At 32.6% G+C, this 13,814-nt stretch overlaps 1 protein-coding gene across 4 annotated transcripts in view; it reads left to right on the top strand.

Annotated features, from left to right (window-relative positions):
• The first annotated feature begins 411 nt into the window (after positions 1 to 411).
• LOC131604065 (uncharacterized protein At3g06530-like) overlaps positions 412 to 13,814 on the top strand; it is a 37,100-nt gene continuing 23,697 nt past the window's right edge. For 2 of the 4 annotated variants that reach the window (XM_058876556.1, XM_058876559.1), the window contains exons 1-7: positions 412 to 886; positions 1,002 to 1,128; positions 5,462 to 6,947; positions 7,021 to 7,169; positions 7,416 to 7,498; positions 7,586 to 7,714; positions 11,882 to 11,971. The gene's annotated coding sequence lies outside the window, so the exon portion shown is untranslated. Of the gene's footprint in view, positions 887 to 1,001; positions 1,129 to 5,461; positions 6,948 to 7,020; positions 7,170 to 7,415; positions 7,715 to 11,881; positions 11,972 to 13,814 lie in introns of all 4 variants that reach the window. The other 2 variants (XM_058876557.1, XM_058876558.1) reach the window with 2 other exon arrangements.

Below are 13,814 nucleotides of genomic sequence, written 5' to 3' on the forward strand. Positions count from 1 at the left end.
ATTCAAAATAAGTTTTTTAATTAAATTTACATTATATTAAATAGAGGTTAAAGGTAGTGCACTGACAGTGTAAAAAAGTTTTACACTGTCATCCAATAGAAACAAATCATTTTGCCATGTCATATAATTTTTTTTAAAATTACAGTCTGATTTGTCCTGATTCATGGTCGTGATTGGTTGACAGTGTAAAACTTTTTTACACTGTCAGTGCATCACCTATTTTCTCTATTAAATATTCATATTTTTTAATAATAGTTATAGTTATATATTAACTTTTATTACTTTTTTTATTTATATGGTTATATATCTAAAAAAATTGCAAATAAAAAGGGTTTGTTTCTTTGGGCCCAATTTGTTCCTTTTTATTAGAGTCCATTTACTTTTTTACATTAAACAAAATAGTACCAAAAAAAAAAAAGACAAAAAAATAACACAGGATTTGTCTTCATCTTGCTGCTCCACTATCCCAGCATCTCTGCACAAAACCTGTCCAACTGCTACCTCTTGTTGCTCTGCACATTACTCCAAATCATTCACCAAAATGAACACACAAACCTGCATCAGTGAAAGCACGAAGAAGACGTACCAAATAAGTTCAAATCAGTTTCAATTTCCCCCCTAAATCAATTGTCTGCATCAGTGAAACTCTCAACTTTCACCTCAACGTTCAACCACAACTCACCCTCAACAGCAATAATCGAACCTACAGCCTCACCAACAAACACACGAAACTTCACCTCCCTCAAACACATCGCACCACACCACTCTACAGTAGTCACACACGATTTGCACACAAAACCCATAGAAATCCAGAAGCGAGAAGGACGACGAAGAAGAAAAGAGTCAAGGGCGCTTACCTGAAGGTGTTGAATCCGCTCCATCGAGGGTATCTCCGACGTAACCTCATCTCTATTTTTGTAACTTGCTTTCCGTTTTGCCCGATAATTATTGTAATGTGTTGGCTCAAATGATATATTTGCATCTTTTGAAATTCATTGCAGACTGTAAGGGTTGCTTCCATGAAATGTATCCATGAGTTACGTGCCTTGTGGTGTCGCATTGAACGTTCGCATCCACACTGGGTTCATTCTGTCATAATATCTTAGTACCTAAAAATATGGAAAACAGGTATATAATGTTACTTCAACTATTATCTTTTGAAGGCTCCACTTTTATCACCACACAACTATTTGGTATATATTCATTGAATTAGCTTCTTATCACTTCCATTTCCATGTTTCCTGCTTCTGTTATTGAAAATTTCCATATCTTTCAAATGTGTAGAGGGGAATTTGGATATATCGTCTATATCTTACTTCCATATAATGTGTAAAATATTGGGATAGAATGTGTGGCCTGGCCTTTTACAAGCGTTTGAACTGTTGCTTCGTATTGCTAAAATGGGATAGCTTTAAGTTTTAGGGATATTCTGTTGTGATTGACTCTAAATTAGTTGATGCAGATTTATGTGATGTGTCATTTGCTATCTTTCTCTATGTTGCCCGTTGGTACTTTTTTGTCTTTCTAGCAAGATTGTTCTACATGAGTTGGAAACATAATTGTTGAGCTTTAATTGGAAGTATAATCTATTTTTTGTTGCCATGAGCTTGTGTTGTTGTTGTGAAAATTGACAAAATATTGAAAATAACTTTGCTACCATTTGTTACATTTTTAAACTTGGTGCTATTTCTTACTTGATGGATTGTCATAAACATATATTTTGATGTATAATTTTATGGAAATTTGGTTGCTAATGCTCACTTGAAAACTATATCATGAACCAAGTTCAACTTGTGTAATTTTGTGTGTTCTTTGATTCAATTGTTGTGAAGCATGATCTTGAGTTTGAATGTGTTTCTTTGGCTTATTTGGGATTGTCATGGTATTGATATTATGTAGAATTTTTGTTAGTTCCACTTGCACATCATTTCCATCTTCACAACTCATGAAAAGTATCCAATTTGTTGCTTTTTTTTGACATAGGACTTGTTGATTTTGGTTGTTTGTTAATTCTAAGTGATAAAATGTTGTTTCCTTGTGATACTAATTGATATTGAGTTGCTGGAAATTTTCTGTGTTGCTTATTCATCGCGTCTTGCTCGGTTTTGACTCTTACGCGCGTAGTGTCGGCTTTACCAAATTGGCTATAACTTTTGATCTATGATGATTTTTTGAGCATACGAATAATGTTTTCCATATTTAATAATATTTCTGGAGCTGCTGAAAGTCAAGGTTGTTGGTTAGATTAGATTTATGCTACCTGGAGTCCCACTTTTTGATTTGGGTGATTAGATTTATGTTATTAGGGTTTTTGCTGATTTTGTGATTTGGATCATTGTGTTATTCATGTTTTTACTTATATTATTTTTATTATGTTACAAAGGTCAATGATGTCCTACGAGCTAACATGGCCAGGTATTAGCCGTTATTTACTATGCTTAACGATCATTTCTAGTTTTATCAGTGGTTAAACATGGGTTGTGTGGCGAATGGGGAAGATTAAGGTACATATGAAACATTGGCGTTGTTTAATGCAGTAAATCTCTTTGAAGTACTTAGTCAACATGAAATATTTCCAAGTGACAAACATATTCTGGTAACCTATATAAAAATAGACTTAAGCAGAACTATAGGTAATACATACATCCCTATTTTGGGGGAACAGAAAGGATTGTTATAGAAGTAGATTGCATAGACGACTATTTAGTCCGTCTATTAATTTTTAGAACTCTAAGTGATTTTATCACTTTATAGACTGTCCCACATGTGCAATTGTCCAGCTGAGTTTCAATATGTCATGTATGTAAATCCACCACCTCCACCGAGCCGTGCTTCTAATTCAAACAAACTTAAGGCTCCTCGTCGAGTGAAACATTGTCCTACAAACTTCATCATTAAGGCACCTCTAGAAGTAAAATGTCTTGCTATAAGGTCTAACATCAAGGTTCTTCGAGCATTCAAATATTGTCCATCAAAATTTAAACATTACGGCACCTTGAACAACAGTCAAGAGTCCAACTATAAAATCCAACGTCAAGTCTCTTCAATCAGTCAAGTATCTTCTTAAAAAGTCCAGCATTAAAGCACCTGGTCGTTTAATATCATTGTTACTAAACGACGAGGTGGCATAATGCTGGAATTTTTTGGAAGATGCTTGACTGGTTGAGGAGACTTGACGTTGGATTTTATAGTTGGACTCTTGATTGCTGTTCAAGGTGCCGTTGTTCAAGAGTCCAACTATAAAATCCAACGTCAAGTCTCTTCAATCAGTCAAGTATCTTCTTAAAAAGTCCAGCATTAAAGCACCTGGTCGTTTAATATCATTGTTACTAAACGACGAGGTGGCATAATGCTGGATTTTTTTGGAAGATGCTTGACTGATTGAGGAGACTTGACGTTGGATTTTATAGTTGGACTCTTAAATGCTGTTCAAGGTGCCGTAATGTTACATTTTGATGGACAATATTTGACTGCTCGAAGAGCCTTGATGTTGGACCTTATAGCAAGACTTTTTACTTTTAGAGGTGCTTAATGTTGGAGTTTGTAGTACGATGTTTCACTCGTCGAGGAGCCTTAAGTTTGTTTGAATTAGAAGCACGACTCGGTGGTGGTGGTGGGTTTACATACGTGACATATTGAAACTCAGTGGGACAATTGTGCCTGTGGAGAGTCTATAAAGTGATAAAAATCATCTAGAGTTTTACAGATTAATACATGAACTAAATGATCGTCTATCAAATCCACTTCTACAACAATCCTTTCTGCTCCCCATAATCGGGGCTTGTGTATTACCTATGGCTCTGCTAAAGTCTTCTTTAATATAGATTACCGAAATATGTTCCTCATTTGGAAATTCACTTGGAAATATTCCATGTTGTCAAGTACTTCAAAAAGATTTACTACATGCCAATGTTTCATGTATATGTATGTACCTTGATCTTCGCCACACGACCCATGCTTTACCCACTGATGATTCCAGAAATGATCGTTAAGCATGATAAATGAATCGTGATATGGTGTCATGGTGTGGTTCATGATGATCAAAATAAAATTAATGAATCTATTTTAACAAGCATCATTGTTGAAATCATCAAATTGTTACCTTTCCAAAAGCAAATATTTTTTCCCAGCTATAGATCAAATAACTTATTCCATGTCGTGTCTTGGTCTACTAGAAAATATCAAAAAGAGATATACCAAAATCCGGCTTTAAACAAAAAGTATTATTCTAAATTATGCCAAAAGAAATGGAAAAAAGTGAACAAATCACCTAATAGTAGAATCCAAAGATGAATAAAGTCAATAGCTACATGTTCCCCAAAATTGATTTTAAAAAGAGAAAATAAATGGTCCTTTCATATTGATTAAACAGTGTACACAACAACCAAAATTATAATTCTGCACACTCTGTGCTGTAATGTTGGTTGATGGAAGGTAAGGTTTGGTGATAAGTGAATATGGATGGCCACTTATTGCATCCTTATATAAACCAAACTATCATAAATCACATTAATAATTACGGAATAGCATGTTTTTTATGTTTGTATTTTGAATTTTCGATAGTTATTAATTGGTATTCATATGTATCATAATTAATTTTGATATGCATGTGCCACCATGTTGCCGTAATGAACAGTGGTTTACAAGACTTGTTCATAATTGAAAGTGAATATGGATGGCCACTTATTGCATAATAATACCATGTGCCTGTATATTATATTCAGTCATTTCTATATATTTCTAATAGGTATGATTGATATATGTTAAAGTGTAAGTACTCAAATGAGTTCTAACAAAAGGAATGGGTAAAATTCTAAATAATTTAGATTTTTCTCCCACAGTTTTAATTATTTAAGTGTTTGAGAAATTTGGCATATTTTAGAATCTTCTTAATTACTTCAATGAGTGAAATATTCACTTCCACGTTTCTGAATGTATCTAATACTTGTCTCTATTTTCCTCATCTATTTTTTAGTCTTCATTGCTATTTGAGGGAGAGGAAGTGGTTTAGTGTTCTTGTTTACATCAATGGTTTCAGGTTTAGGTTCAAGTATTTTTCTCGGGTGTTTCTTTAACATTTTTTTCCGATCAAAGACCAATGACGCTTCCATTAGGATTATTCAAATTCACTATTGTTTGAGCACGTAGTGAGTTAGATCATTGATCCTGCATGTGATTGATTGAAATTTTTAGTTGTCCAATTTTGGTCTAATTTTTGAAAGGTGAAATGTGTTATTTGTTGAAATTGTAGATTTTGAACAGTCATTTGGATGAGTAGTTATTCACTAATATTGTGTTGAGGACATCTAGACACTAGTTTTTGAATCACCCCCAATACTCATTAAAAAATTCTCTATAAATCTTCCTAATGCCACATATTCCTTTTTTATAAATATTTTCTTCTAATCATTCCTGCTTGTAACATAATATGCCTGAAAGTAGTACGACTAATCTATCGCAGCACCTTAAAGATATAATGGAAAGCCTCTCAACTTGATATGGTCTTTCGTGACTCCCTCGGGTTTCAGTGGTGTAGATCACGCTACATAAAATTATTTCAAGTGCTGATGAGGATCCTCTCCTGCAAAACCATCAAACTTTATCAACAAGTATATCTATCTAGATTTAAGCTCAAATGGTACAACCAAGGTAGGTTATTCTCAATACACAATGCATGATAATTAAATAGGGGCATCTATCGTACTCCAATTTTTGCATCAGTCATTTTTCAACTATTTCACAATCCATTTGCAATCCTTTGCATTGACTGTGTCTGGGTTAATAGTTGACTGTTTGTGAAGTCCATTGGCCCAGTCGTTTTGCTAATCTCGTCGCATCTAAGCTGTGATTGATTTTTGCACCTTGTATATCTGATTTCCTTGCATCATGTGTTAATTGGATTAATTGTTAATTTTATTATTATCGAAATTAATATTTTCTTTAATAATTAAATTTACTATGAATTTATTTAGCATTGTAAATAATATTTAATTTCTTCTTCTTATCTTTTAATTAAAGATGCATTCAAAATAAGTTTTTTAATTAAATTTACATTATAGTAAATATTTGTAAATAAGTTTTTTAATACTTTTTTTACATTAAACAAAATAGTACCAAAAAAAAAAAAACACAGGAAATGTCTTCTTCATCTTGCTGCTCCACTATCCCAGCATCTCTGCACAAAACCTGTTCAAATCAGTTTCAATTTTCCCTTCGGTCCCTCAAAACCTCACTCAATCTCATCGATACACACCCCATACGAATCTGAGTCCCACTCAAAACGACAAATACAACACAACCTGCAAAGAAACTCTCATCCTTCACCTCAACGCTCAACCACAACTCACCCTCAACAGCAATAATCGAACCTACAGCCTCACCAACAAACACACGAAACTTCACCTCCCTCAAACACATCGCACCACGCCACTCTACAGTAGTCACACACGAACTGCACACAAAACGCATAGAAATCCAGAAGCGAGAAGGTCGACGAAGAAGAAAAGAGTCAAGGGCGCTTACCTGAAGGTGTTGAATCCGCTCCATCGAGGGTATCTCCGACGTAACCTCATCTCTATTTTTGTAACTTGCTTCCGTTTTGCCCGATAATTATTGTAATATGTAATCTGAATCAATATTGAAAGATCGGGGATTTAGGATTTTTGTGGGATAAGGGTTTCATTGCTTGTTGCTTGCATTCGTTGATTGAACATCGGGTTTCATTGCTTGTTGCTTGCATTCGTTGATTGAACATCGTGAGAGAAAGCAAGATGAATGAGTGAAACCTTGAGAACAGAGAGTGATGAGCGGCGAGAGCATTTCGTTGTCGTTGTTGTTCGTTCATGTACTAAAAGAGAGCATTTCGTTGTTGCTGCTAAAGAGTCGACAGATCTTCATATCTTAATTGGTTTCGGTTGTCCCTTATTGCCTTAATCATTCTTGTCCAGGTACCATGTTGTGACAGAATTTTTTATCCTATTTTCATCTTGTGAATGAATACTGATTATTATTCATTCGCAGTTCTAAAGATGAATACTGCCAGCAGGCTTTGCTGTCCTTGATAGAAAAGGTCCCCATAAATGATTCTGTTCATCACGTGGTCACCAAAATCCTATCAACTTGTGTGAAACTATCCCAAAAAGTTGACGACTCAATATCTTTGATGTCAGGTATGTATTATGATTCTGAATTAAGATTTCAGGGAATTCTAGAACGTGAGAAAATTTAATATGAATGGAAATTAATTTTTGGATTCTATCACCAATAGTTGTAACTGCTGTAACTAACCTCTAAATTAGTTTTTACAACTGTACTCGGCTCAGCTCTAATAGTTGCAGTCTAGTCAACTATTCAGTTATGATATGATGCCTAGCCTATTGTCCTCACAACTTTGTTGTTTTTTAAATGTCAAATAGCTGGATGGGCAAAAAAGATTCTGATAATTGTTAATACAAAGTATCCGTCTGAACTTCGCGGAGCAGTTAATCATTTCCTTCAGGTATGCTGAAATTTTTGTATGCTTCTCTTTGTGAGCAATTATACGAAAGTCTTAATAGTCTGAACTCAGCTTGTTAAACTTCAACAGAATAACAAATCACATTCAAAGACAGACGATTCACTGTATAAGATTTTATGTAAGATGTTGGATGGTAATTTGGATTAACCATCTGATATCTCAGAGTCTAAAGTTTGGTTTGCCTTGTATCATCCAAAGGTAGTACCACCCATTAACTTTCTATGGAATTTCAGTGTCTATAATCCTGAAGTATGAATGGTCATCAATTTTCTGTTAGTATTTATGAGCTTCATTCTTATTTATGTGGTATAGGCTGATGTTAGACGAACTACACTGCGTGATATAAATTCTTTGGCATCTTCAAAATCGAGGCATTTGTCTCATACAAATTACAATTCCAAATCCTATGACATCATACTAAATTATCATCCTAAATTATAATTCTACAACTTCAACAAAATTTTCCCACCAAAACTCTTTTATTATAATTAATTAATTAACAATAATGAAATTCTCATAATTAATAATAAAAAATAAATCTATAATCCCACTTATCCCACTACTTCATTATAATATCAATTTGAGCCATTTGAGCCTCCTAGCATTTTTTTTCTTTTCTAACACCCCTTTCATTTAATCCCTTCCCTTCATTATTTTTTTGAAACTTTTTTATATTTTTTCAATTGTGTTTGCAAATTTCTTAGTTTTTTTTTTCTTTTGGATTGATATAGAGATATTAGAGGTTTGAACTAGACGTACACCTGTGCGATGCACGAGTTAATTTTCTAATATCATTTTTGTTAATTATATTATTTAAAGGGTTAATACTACTTTACCCCCTGCCATATAAGCGAGATTCGGTTTACCCCCTCTAAAAAAAAAACTTATTGGACAAACCTTGCAAAATAAAGATTCCATCAAATTTGACCCTGATCAGTTTTTTTGGCCAAGATTCTTAGAATCTTGCCTACGTGGCATTTTTGGTAGTGCTGACTGTACAGCACATTGCTTATGTGGCACAGTCAGCACTGCCACGTGGAATTTTTTTTTAATAAAAATTTAATATTTTTTTAAAATTTTTTTATTAATTTTGTTGATTTTTTTAATTTTTTTTTTAAAAAAAAATTAATATTTTTTTTACGTTTTTATTATATATAAATTATAAAAAAATTGAAAAAGAATTATAAAAAATTGGAAAAATTAAAAAAAATTTACGTTTTTACGTTTTTATTAATTTTTTTTAAAATTTTTTTTCCAAAATTGTTTTACTGTTTTTTTTTATTATTTTTAAAATTTATTTTTATTATATATAAATTCGCAGGTATTTTCAAATCCGTAGGTAAATCCACAGGTATTGTCAAATTCGCAGGTAAATCCGCATGTATTTTTAAAGGTAAATCCGCATGTAATTTTAAATTCGTAGTTAAATCCGCAGGTATTGTCAAATCCGTAGGTAAATCCGCAGGTATTTTTAAATCCGTAGGTAAATCCGCAGGTATTGTCAAATTCGTAGGTAAATCCGCAGGTATTGTCAAATTCGCAGGTATTGTCAAATTCGCAGGTAAATCCGCATGTATTTTTAAAGGTAAATCCGCATGTAATTTTAAATTCGTAGTTAAATCCGCAGGTATTGTCAAATCCGTAGGTAAATCCGCAGGTATTTTTAAATCCGTAGGTAAATCCGCAGGTATTGTCAAATTCGTAGGTAAATCCGCAGGTATTGTCAAATTCGCAGGTAAATTCCAGGTAAATTCGCAGGTAAATTCGCAGGTAAATCCCCAGGTATTGTCAAATTCGTAGGTAAATCCGCAGGTATTGTCAAATCCGTTGATGAATCCGCAGGTATTTTTAAATCCGTACGTAAATCCGCAAGTACTGTCAAATATTTTTTAAAAACGTAAAAAAATATTAAATTTTTTAAAAAAAAATATTAATTTTTTTTAAAAAAAAATTAATTTTTTTTAAAAAAAAAATAAAAAATTTAAAAAAAAAAATAATTTTTTTAAAAAAAATATATTAATTTTAAAAAAAAAATTCAAAAAAAAAATTAAATTCCACGTGGCAGTGCTGACTGTGCCACATTGCTTATGTGTTGTACAGTCAGCACTACCAAAAATGCCACGTAGGCAAGATTCTAAGAATCTTGGCCAAAAAAACTGATCAGGGTCAATATTGATGGAATCTTTATTTTGCAAGGTTTGTCCAATAAGTTTTTTTTTTAGAGGGGGGTAAACCGAATCTCGCTTATATGGCAGGGGGGTAAAGTAGTATTAACCCTTATTTAAATAAATAGATATCTTATGATTCTACCTAAAATTGAGAATGTATTTCAGTGATATAAAAGTTTGATTTTATAATTTCAAATATCATCAAAATACTAGTTAAAAACATTCATCTTGATTCACTCATTTGAGTTCTATTTCTAATAAGAAAATGGTTTCTATACTCAATGCAATATTAATTATTTATCTCAAAAATTCTTTTAAAATTTTGTGAAATTATTAAAAAATTAATAAAAATGAAAAATTGAGTTTCGATATAAAATGAGTTAGTGGTGATTATTAGAGACAGAGAGTGAACAATACAAAATGAATAAGTAGTGAAATATGAATAATTAACATATATCAATAGAGTTAAGAAATAATTATATTAGAAAGAATACTACTAATTAAAAATAGTTAACATATAATACATATTAATAAAAAAAACTAATTAATTACGTTATAACTTTATTTTAATTGATAATGAAGTAGTGGGATTATAGATTTGTTTTTTATTATTAATTATGAGAATTTCATTATTTAGTGGGAAACTTTTGTTGGAGAAGTTGTAGAATTATAATTTAGTTGGTGATAATTGTTAATCGTGTAAAGTTGTTGTTGGTGTGAGTCATGGGAGTTCGTCCGCGAGAATTCATGTTGATGAGAACTAGTTGTTGGCTTGGGATTCTTTTTATGATTAATTGACGATATGGATTTTGATTATTTGAATGTTGCTGAATTTGGATTAGTAATACACGCTGTTCATTTTCCTTATGAATTGTATGGAGATAACATGCTTTGACAGAATTGTTGAATTCTATTTCATTGATTATATCACATATTGAGATACTTTGTGGATTGAAACATGAATTGATGAAGAAATGTTTTCTTCTTGTGGTGTGGTTGGTTAGTTATCTTTGTGCATGCTCTTACTGCATTTCGTTTTGATACACTTGTCGCACCGTGTGAAGTTTTGTCACTAAACGCTAGTTTAAGATGGAAGCATGCTTTGTTGTGTTTATGACAATAATAATTGTTGTTTGTGTTGAGTAATGATGAAGTAGATTTTGTTGATGACATTATTGTTGTGATGAAACATACTTGATGTGCTAATGATGGAAAATTTGATGATGTTTTGGTGGAGTTTTGATGACATTTTGGTGTTATTTTGATGATATTTTGTAGCTGGAAATTCAATTTTGTTTTGGTACTCTAAAGGTGCATAAAATGGTATTAACATGAGTGCATGATTGCTGAAAATTTTGAGTGATAATTGTTGGTGCTTGACATAAAAGTGGATGAAAATGGTGGATTAAAAAGGATAGTACTGCTGAATTTTTGCTTGAGGACTTGTATTGATGTTCATTAATTGAACAATGGTGACAATGGCTCTGTTCTTAATTGTTGGTTGATTACATGAGTTGGAAACATAATTGTTGAGCTTTAATTGGTAGTATAATCTATTTTTTGTTGCCATGAGCTTGTGTTGTTGTTGTGAAAATTGACAAAATATTGAAAAGAGCTTTGCTATCGTTTGTTACATTTTCAAACTTGGTGCTATTTCTTACTTGATGGATTGTCATAAAAATATACTTTGATGCATAATTTTATGGAAATTTGGTTGCTAGCGCTCACTTGAAAACTATATCATGAACCAATTTCAACTTGTGGATTTGTGTGTTCTTTGAATCAATTGTTGTGAAGCATGATCTTGAGTTTGAATGTGTTTCTTTGGCTTATTTGGGACTATCATGTTATTGATATTATGCAGAATTTTTGTTAGTTCCACCTACACTACATTTCCATCTTCACAGCTCATGAAAAGTATCCAATTTGTTGCTTTTTTTGACATAGGAATTGTTGATTTTGGTTGTTTGTTGATTCTAAGTGATAAAATGTTGTTTCCCTGTGCTACTAATTGATATTGAGTTGCTGGAAATTTTCTGTGTTGCTTATTCATCGCGTCTTGCTCGGTTTTGACTCTTACGCGCGTAGTGTCGGCTTTACCAAATTTCCAACTGGTTGATGATACCTGTGGTTTGGCTGTTTCCATTTGCATATAAATCCTTTATATACATGATTTATAAAATACTTTTTTTTCCAGGGATTTGCCAGTGGTTTTATTAGAATTGTCTAAGGAGTTCAACATTGAAAAGTTTCTTGTTGTTTTATTGGACTCCCTAATTAACTGCAGGTGAGAATTCTATGAGTTTCTTTCTGGCGGTCTATGCATACTATACTACCAAAAACTTTTTTGTGCAGATTATTATTCATTCGCAGTTCTAAAGATGAATACTGCTAGCAGGCTTTGCTGTCCTTGATAGAAAAGGTCCCCATAAATGATTCTGTTCATCACGTGGTCACCAAAATCCTATCAACTTGTGTGAAACTATCCCAAAAAGTTGATGACTCAATATCTTTGATGTCAGGTATGTATTATGATTCTGAATTAAGATTTCAGAGAATTCTAGAACGTGAGAAAATTTAATATGAATGGAAATTAATTTTTGTATTCTATCACCAATAGTTGTAACTGTTGTAATTAATATGATGCTGAAATTTAGTATGATGCTGAAATTAATTGGCTGAACTTCCTCAAATTATGGATAATGTGATGAAGTCCTCTCGTATTGTGCTGTCTAGTCACGATTTGAAACCAATAACTAATGATGTTTTATCAGTCTCAACTGAAACCCATTTTATTTCTGTTCTTGTTACTTTGGAGGCAGTTATGGACAAGCTCGGTGGATTCCGAAATCCATATCTCACAAATATCATGGAGCTTCTGGTGCTTCATCCCGAATATGTATCGGGAATGTATCCCAAAGTGGAATCCCGAGCTCATGGATTATGAAAGCTTCTTGCTGGAAAAATTCCAATAAGGCTTGCTATAACATAAGTATTGTTTGGCTGTCCTAGTATGAAATGATTGCATGTTTTCTAACTGAACATCATTTTATTACAGGTACGCCTTGCCTTGTCGCCATTGTTAAAACTATATCCTGCTGCCGTTGAAGCTGGGGATAAAAGCTTAACAGTTGTGTTTGATATGTTGGCAACATTTATTGGTACAATGGACAGATCATCTATCGTGGCATTCCATGGAAAGATTTTTGACTTTTGCTTGGTTGCTCTTGATCTTCGCCGTCAAAGTCCTCGTTCAGTTCAAAACATTTATTTAGTGGAAAAAGGTGTGATGAGTGCTATACTTGCGCTGACCCTAAAGTTTACTGAGAGCATGTTCAAGCCTCTTTTTGTAAAAGTATTGAATGGGCAAAATCTGTAATGGATGAAACTGCATCAGCAGGAAACATGGATAGGGCCATATCTTTTTATGGCATGGTAAATAAGCTTGCTGAGAACCATCGGTAAGTCACTGCCTAAATATTATTATGTGTTTATGACAATAATAATTGTTATTTGTGTTGAGTAATGATGGAGTGGATTTTGTTGATGACATTATTGTTGTGATGAAACATACTTGCTGTGCTAATGCTGGAAAATTTGATGATGTTTTGGTGGAGTCTTGATGACATTTTGGTGTTATTTTGATGATATTTTGTAGCTGAAAATTCAATGTTGTTTTGGTGATTGTTTTGGTACTCTAAAAGTGCATAAAATGGTATTAACATGAGTGCATGATTGCTGAAAATTTTGAGTGATAATTATTGGTGTTTGACATTAAAATTGATGAAAATGGTGGATTAAAAAGGATAGTAATGCTGAATTTTTGCTTGCGGACTTGTTTTGATGTTCATTAGTTGAATAATGGTGACAATGACTTTGTTCTTAATTGTTGGTTGATTACATGAGTTGGAAACATAATTGTTGAGCTTTAATTGGTAGTATAATCTATTTTTTTGTTGTCATGAGCTTGTGTTGTTGTTGTGAAAATTGACAAAATATTGAAAAGAGTTTTGCTATCATTTGTTACATTTTCAAACTTGGTGCTATTTCTTATTTGATGGACTGTCATAAACATATACTTTGATGCCTAATTTTATGGAAATTTGGTTGCTAGTGCTCACTTGAAAACT

This window comes from Vicia villosa, linkage group LG5, assembly GCF_029867415.1.
Source record: "Vicia villosa cultivar HV-30 ecotype Madison, WI linkage group LG5, Vvil1.0, whole genome shotgun sequence".
Lineage (NCBI taxonomy): Eukaryota > Viridiplantae > Streptophyta > Magnoliopsida > Fabales > Fabaceae > Vicia > Vicia villosa.